At 47.3% G+C, this 5,837-nt stretch overlaps 1 protein-coding gene across 3 annotated transcripts in view; it reads right to left on the bottom strand.

The window, feature by feature from the left end:
• The window catches only part of TRNT1 (tRNA nucleotidyl transferase, CCA-adding, 1), a 23,696-nt gene that overhangs the window by 10,833 nt on the left and 7,026 nt on the right, over positions 1 to 5,837 (bottom strand). The window lies entirely within an intron of this gene.

Here is a 5,837-nt window from a genome sequence, read left to right as displayed (position 1 = left end):
TAGCTCCAATTTTCAAAGAGCTGAATATCAATTTACAGAATATAATCCACTGAGCAAAGGCCCGACAGAGGAAGAAATATAGGCAACACATCCTGCAGCTCCTTTGCTGGTTACCTTCAATTACGTTAAAATAAAGTGCCCTGTGCATCCTGGGAAAAGAGGTACCCCCTGCTGGGAGAAGCGGAGTAGCTCCGTTACAGTCATGTGTGAACTTAGCATGAAAAAGTAAGTGAGCTCTGGACATGCAGATGCAGAAGAAGAAGAGTTCAAGATGAGCAAAGGCACAGTGGAGAGAAGACGGGTACATGCAAGAGCAAGTTCACAGCATACACGGGGCATCCACATCGAGGGGCAGACAGCAAAAGGTTTCACATGCCAAGCAGGGGTTCGGGATCTTTTCATTAGGAACTGAAAGCCATTAATGATCGGTAAAGTCGGTTCTGGCTTCCCTGATGGCTTAGTGGGTGAAGAATCTGCCTGCAATGCAGGAGACACAGGAGACGTGGGTTCAGTCTCTAGGTTGGGAAGATCCCCTGGAGAAGGAACTGGCAACCCACTCCAGTAATCTTGCCTGGAAAATCCCACGAACAGAGGAGCCTGGAAAGCTACAGTCCATGGGTTGCAAAGGGTCGGACATGACTGAGCGACTAATACACAGAGTCTGTTCTGGAATTCCTCTCAATCTCATGTACTGTTTTCTACAAACTGGTTCTCACTGGGGAGTTCCAGAATTAGGAATTTGAGGCACAAGTTAACTCAAGAAAAACAGTGTAAATATTAAGACAGTTGAAATCTACAGAAAACAAAGAGACCCCCAGAGTGCCTCCCTCGCCCAAGCAGAGAACCAGAGATTGACTAGAAAGGATGACCCCAAATAATAACAACTTGAGGCACCATATACAAAATCATGGGAAATGAAAATGAAAACAAGGTTGTGAAGAAAACCCAACATGACCTCTATCCCTTTCTGCAGTCAGTTTTCAAAATGTTAATCAGCAGCCTTATTCCAACCTGGGTAATGCTAGAGGATTTCTCTGGTGTCCCCGGATGAAAAGCCCTCCCGATACTGATAGCAGGGTCCCGTCACTAACAAGGCTGCTGCTTCCACACAAAACTACCTAAACTGCCCAGGGCTTTCTGCATGCACTCCATTACTGCAACAAAGAGACACTGAAAAGCTTCCACACTGAAGGAACGCCAACAGCAAAGACAGAACAAGCTCAAAGGAAATAAAGACATCATCCAAGTACCTAGCCCCTTCACGGATCACAGCCTTGTTGTGGCGAAGGGGCCTGGAGAACTCAATGACGCGTGAGCCATACTGTGCAGAGCTACCCAAGACAGATGGGTCACAGGGGAGAGTTCTGACAAAACGCGATCCACCGGAGGAGGGGATGGCAAACCGCTCCAGTATGCCTGCCGTGAGGACCCCGTGAGCGGGATGAGAAGGCAACGAGAGGCGGATCCCCCAGGTCAGAAGGTTTCCAACGTGCCACTGGGGAAGAGCAGAGGACAACTGTTAACAGCTCCAGAAAGAATGAGGCGGCTGGGCCAAAGCGGGAAGAAGCTCAGCTGTGGATGTGTCTGGTGATGAAAGTAAAATTCCACGCTATAAAGAACAGTACTGCATAGGAACCTGGAATGTCAGGTCCACGAATCAAGGTAAATTGGATGTGGTCAAGCAGGAGATGGCAAGAATAAACATCGACATTTTAGAAATCAGTGAACTAAAATAGACTGGACTGCAATGGGTGAATTTAATTCAGATGACCATTATATCTACTACTGTGGGCAAGAATCCAACAGAAAAAATGGAGTAACCCTCATAGTCAACAAGAGTCTGAAATGCAGTACTTGGGTGCAACCTCAAAAACGACAGAATGATCTCGGTTGGTTTCCAAGGCAAACCATTCAACATCACAGTAATCCAAGTCTATGCCCCAACCAGTAATGCTGGAAAAGTTCTGAAGCTGATCAATTCTATGAAGACCTACAAGACCTCCTAGAACTAACACCAAAAAAAGATGTCCTATTCATCACTGGGGACTAGAATGCAAAAGTAGGAAGTGAAGAGAAACCTGGAGTAACAGGCAAGTCTGGCCTTGGAGTACAAAATGAAGCAGGGCAAAAGCTAACTGAATTCTGCCAAGAGAACGCACTGGTCATAGTAAACACCCTTTATCAACAACACAAGAGACAACTTTACACATGGACATTACCATATGCTCAATACCAAAATCAGATTGATTACATTCTTTGTAGTTGAAGATGGAGACACTACATACAGTCAGCAAAAACAAGACCCGGAGCTGACTCTGGCTCAGATCATCAGCTTCTCATAGCAAACTTCAGGCTTAAAGTAAAGAAAGCAGGGAAAACCACTAGGCCAGCCAGGTACAACTTAAATCCCCTATGAATATACAGTTGAGGTGACAAATAGTTTGAAGGGATCAGATCTAGTAAACAGAACGCTTAAAGAACTATGGACAGAGGTCCATAATGCTGTACAGGAGGTGGCAAACTAAACCTTCCCAAAGAAAAGGAAAGGCAAGAAGGCAAAGCGGTTGTCCGAGGAGGCTCTACAAATAGCTGGAGAGAGAAGAGAAGTGGAAAGCAAGGGAGAGGGAGAGGTACAGCCAAGGCAACGCAGAGCGCCAGACAACAGCACGGAGAGACGAGGGCTTCCTCCACGGACAACGAGCAGAAGCACAGGAAAGCCACTGAACGGGCAAGACTAGAGACCTCGTCAAGGAAACTGGGGATGTCAAAGGCACACTTCATCCAAAGATGGCTCCCAAAAAGGACAGAAGCTAACAGAAGAAGAGGTCAAGAAGAGATGGAAAGAATACACAGAACTGTACAAAAAAGATCTTAATGAACCTGATTACTATGATGGTGTGTGTGGTCAGTCACCCAGACCCCCACATTCTGGAGTGTGAAGTCAAGTGGGCCTTAGGAAGCACTGCTGTCAATAAAGCTAGTGGAGGCGATGGAATTCCAACAGAGCTATTTAAAATCCTAAAAGATGATGCTGTCAAAGTGCTTCACTCTATATGCCAGCAAATTTGGAAAACCCAGCAGTGGTCACAGAACTGGAAAAGGTCAATTCTCATCCCAATTCCCCGGAGAAGGCAATGGCACCTCACTCCAGTACTCTTGCCTGGAAATTCCCACGGACGGAGGAGACTGGTAGGCTGCAGTCCATGGGGTCGCGAAGAGTCAACAGAACTGAGTGACTTCACTTTCATGCGTTGGAGAAGGCAATGGCACCCCACTCCAGCGTTCTTGCCTGGAGAATCCCAGGGACGGGGGAGCCTGGTGGGCTGCAGTCCATGGGGTCACACAGAGTCAGACACGACTGAAGCGACTTAGCAGCAGCAGCATCCCAACTCCCAAGGACAGTACTAAAGAATGTTCAAACCACTGGACAACTGTACTCATCTCCCATGCTAGTGATGTTACGCTCAAAATCCTCCAAGTTAGGCTACAAAGTACATGAACCGAGAACTTCCAGATGTTCAAGCTGGGTTTAGAAAAGGCAGAGGAACCAGAGTTCAAATTGTCAACATTTGTTGGATCATAAAGAAAGCAAGGGAATTTCAGAAAAACATCTACCTCTGTTTCACTGACTATGCTAAAGCCTTTGACTGTGTGGACTGTAACAAACTGCGGAAAACTCTTAGAGAGATGGAATTACCAGGCCACCTTACCTGCCCCCTCAGAAATCTGTATGCAGGTCAAGAAGTAACAGTTAGAACCTTGTATGCAACAACAAACTGGTTCAGGATTGAGAAAGGAATATGACAAGGCTGCTTATTGTCCCCTTGTTGATTTAACTTATACACAGAGCACATCATGAGAAATGCTGGGCTGGATGAAGTACAAGCTGGAATCAAGACTGCCAGGAGAAATATCAACAACCTCAGATATGCGAATTACACCACTCTAACGGCAAAAGCAAAGATGAACTACACAACCTTTTTTTGAGAGTGAAGGAAAGTGAAAAAGCCTGTTAAAACCAAATATTTAAAAGACTAAAATCACAGCATCTGGCCCCATTACTTTATGGCAAACAGAGGGGAAAAGGTGCAGGTAGTGACAGCTTTCTTCTTCTTGGGTTCTAAAATCACTGCAGATGGTGACTGCAGCCATGAAATTAGAAGATGGTTGCTTCTTGGCAAGAAAGCTGTGACAAACCTAGACAGTGTGTTAAAAAGCACACATGTTGCTTTGGTGACAAAGGTCCGTACAGTCAAGGCCATGGTCTTTCCAGTAGTCACGTGCGGTTGTGAAAGCTAGACCATACAGAAGGCAAAGTGCTGAAGAATTGATGCTTTTGAAGTGCGGTGCTGGAGAAGACTGTTGAGAGTTCCTTGGACAGCAAGGAGATCAAACCAGTCAACCCTAAAGGAAATCAACCGTGAATACTCATTAGAAGGACTGATGCTGAAGCTCTAATACTTTGGCCACCTGATGTGAACAGCTGACTCACTAGAAAAGACGCTGATGCTGGGAAAGGTAGAAGGCAGAAGGAAAAGAGGGCAGCAGAAAATGAGACGGCTGGATGGCATCACTGATGCAATGGACCTGAACCTGGGCGAACTCCACGAGACGGGGAAGGACAGGGAAGTCTGGCGTGCTGCAGTTCATGGCGTGGCAGAACCGGACACAGCACAGCAACTGACCAACAGAGTAGCTAGAATGGATACTCTCAGGGAGTATCAGATGATACTGCATCTGAAACAAGAACAGGACGCTTTCAAAAATATTCAGAAAAGACCTCTTGGAAATATAAAAAAGACAGCAAAAGTTGCCAACAGAAAAACTGGATGATCAAGTTAAGGCAGTTTCACAGAAATTAAATGAAAATATAAGAGACAAAAGACAAAACTAGAGGATCAGTCCCTGTGGCCCAATATCCAGCATTCACGGAGGTTTCCACAGAAGACACCTGCCAAAGGGGATGGAGTCGGGAGAGGAGTGAACACGAGAAGGCCCACTCAGCGCCTGACGCCGAGGCAGTGCCCGATCCAAGCCAAGGCACGTCCTCTTCAAATTAAAAACACCAGGGATAAAGTGATCAGAAAGGCTTCCAAAACGGGGAGGGGAAATCCGTTCTCGAACACGGGAGAAATCTGAACAAGCTCAGGCTTCTCAGTGGCAACTCTGGGAGACAGAGAACAAAGCCTTTACATTTCTGCCTGAGAGCGATTCCCAGCCTTGAATTCCACAGCCAACCAAACTATCCGATCAGCGTGAATGGAGGCAAAATAACAGCGTTTTCACTCATGCCAAGCTCTCTCAGGCCACTAACATGAGGGCATAAACCAAGACAGAAAGCACATGGGATCAGGAACCAGGAGGTCTAATAAGGAAAGGGGCAAGTTCACTCCTGGGTCTGACACACGGGCCTCCCGTGTGTGGGTGGGCCCGGGTGGGAGGAGGCAGACAGCAGCAGGTGACCCGGCTCCAGCAGGCCCCAGAGGACGCGCACAGCGGGGCCCAGTGGGAGCGAGCGGCGGCCCAGTGGGAGCGAGCAGCGCCCCAGAGCCGCGTCAGAGACACACTACCAACTGCAGGGCCCCCCAAGCATGAAGCGCAAGGAATGGAGTCACAGCGCACCACGCCATCTAGCTGCAAACAACGGGGTGGGGGGGGAGCATTTGGCCAGAAACTACAGCAGAGATGCCCTGAGGCAGCCAAGTCGCCTGCCTTGCAGGAAGTCAGTAAACAACATCTGAAGCCTGGAAATTTAAAACGAAAACCAAACACTGAAGCATCAGAAAGGTCTGTTTTAGAAACGCAGAGGGAAAAGGTACCGACCATGAATATTAGCT

The sequence above is a fragment of the Bison bison genome, unplaced genomic scaffold (genome assembly GCF_000754665.1).
Source record: "Bison bison bison isolate TAMUID 2011002044 unplaced genomic scaffold, Bison_UMD1.0 scf7180017864194, whole genome shotgun sequence".
Classification (NCBI taxonomy): Eukaryota; Metazoa; Chordata; class Mammalia; order Artiodactyla; family Bovidae; genus Bison; species Bison bison.
Note: the sequence above shows the minus strand (reverse complement) of the source record. Positions and strands in the feature narration are given on the sequence as shown.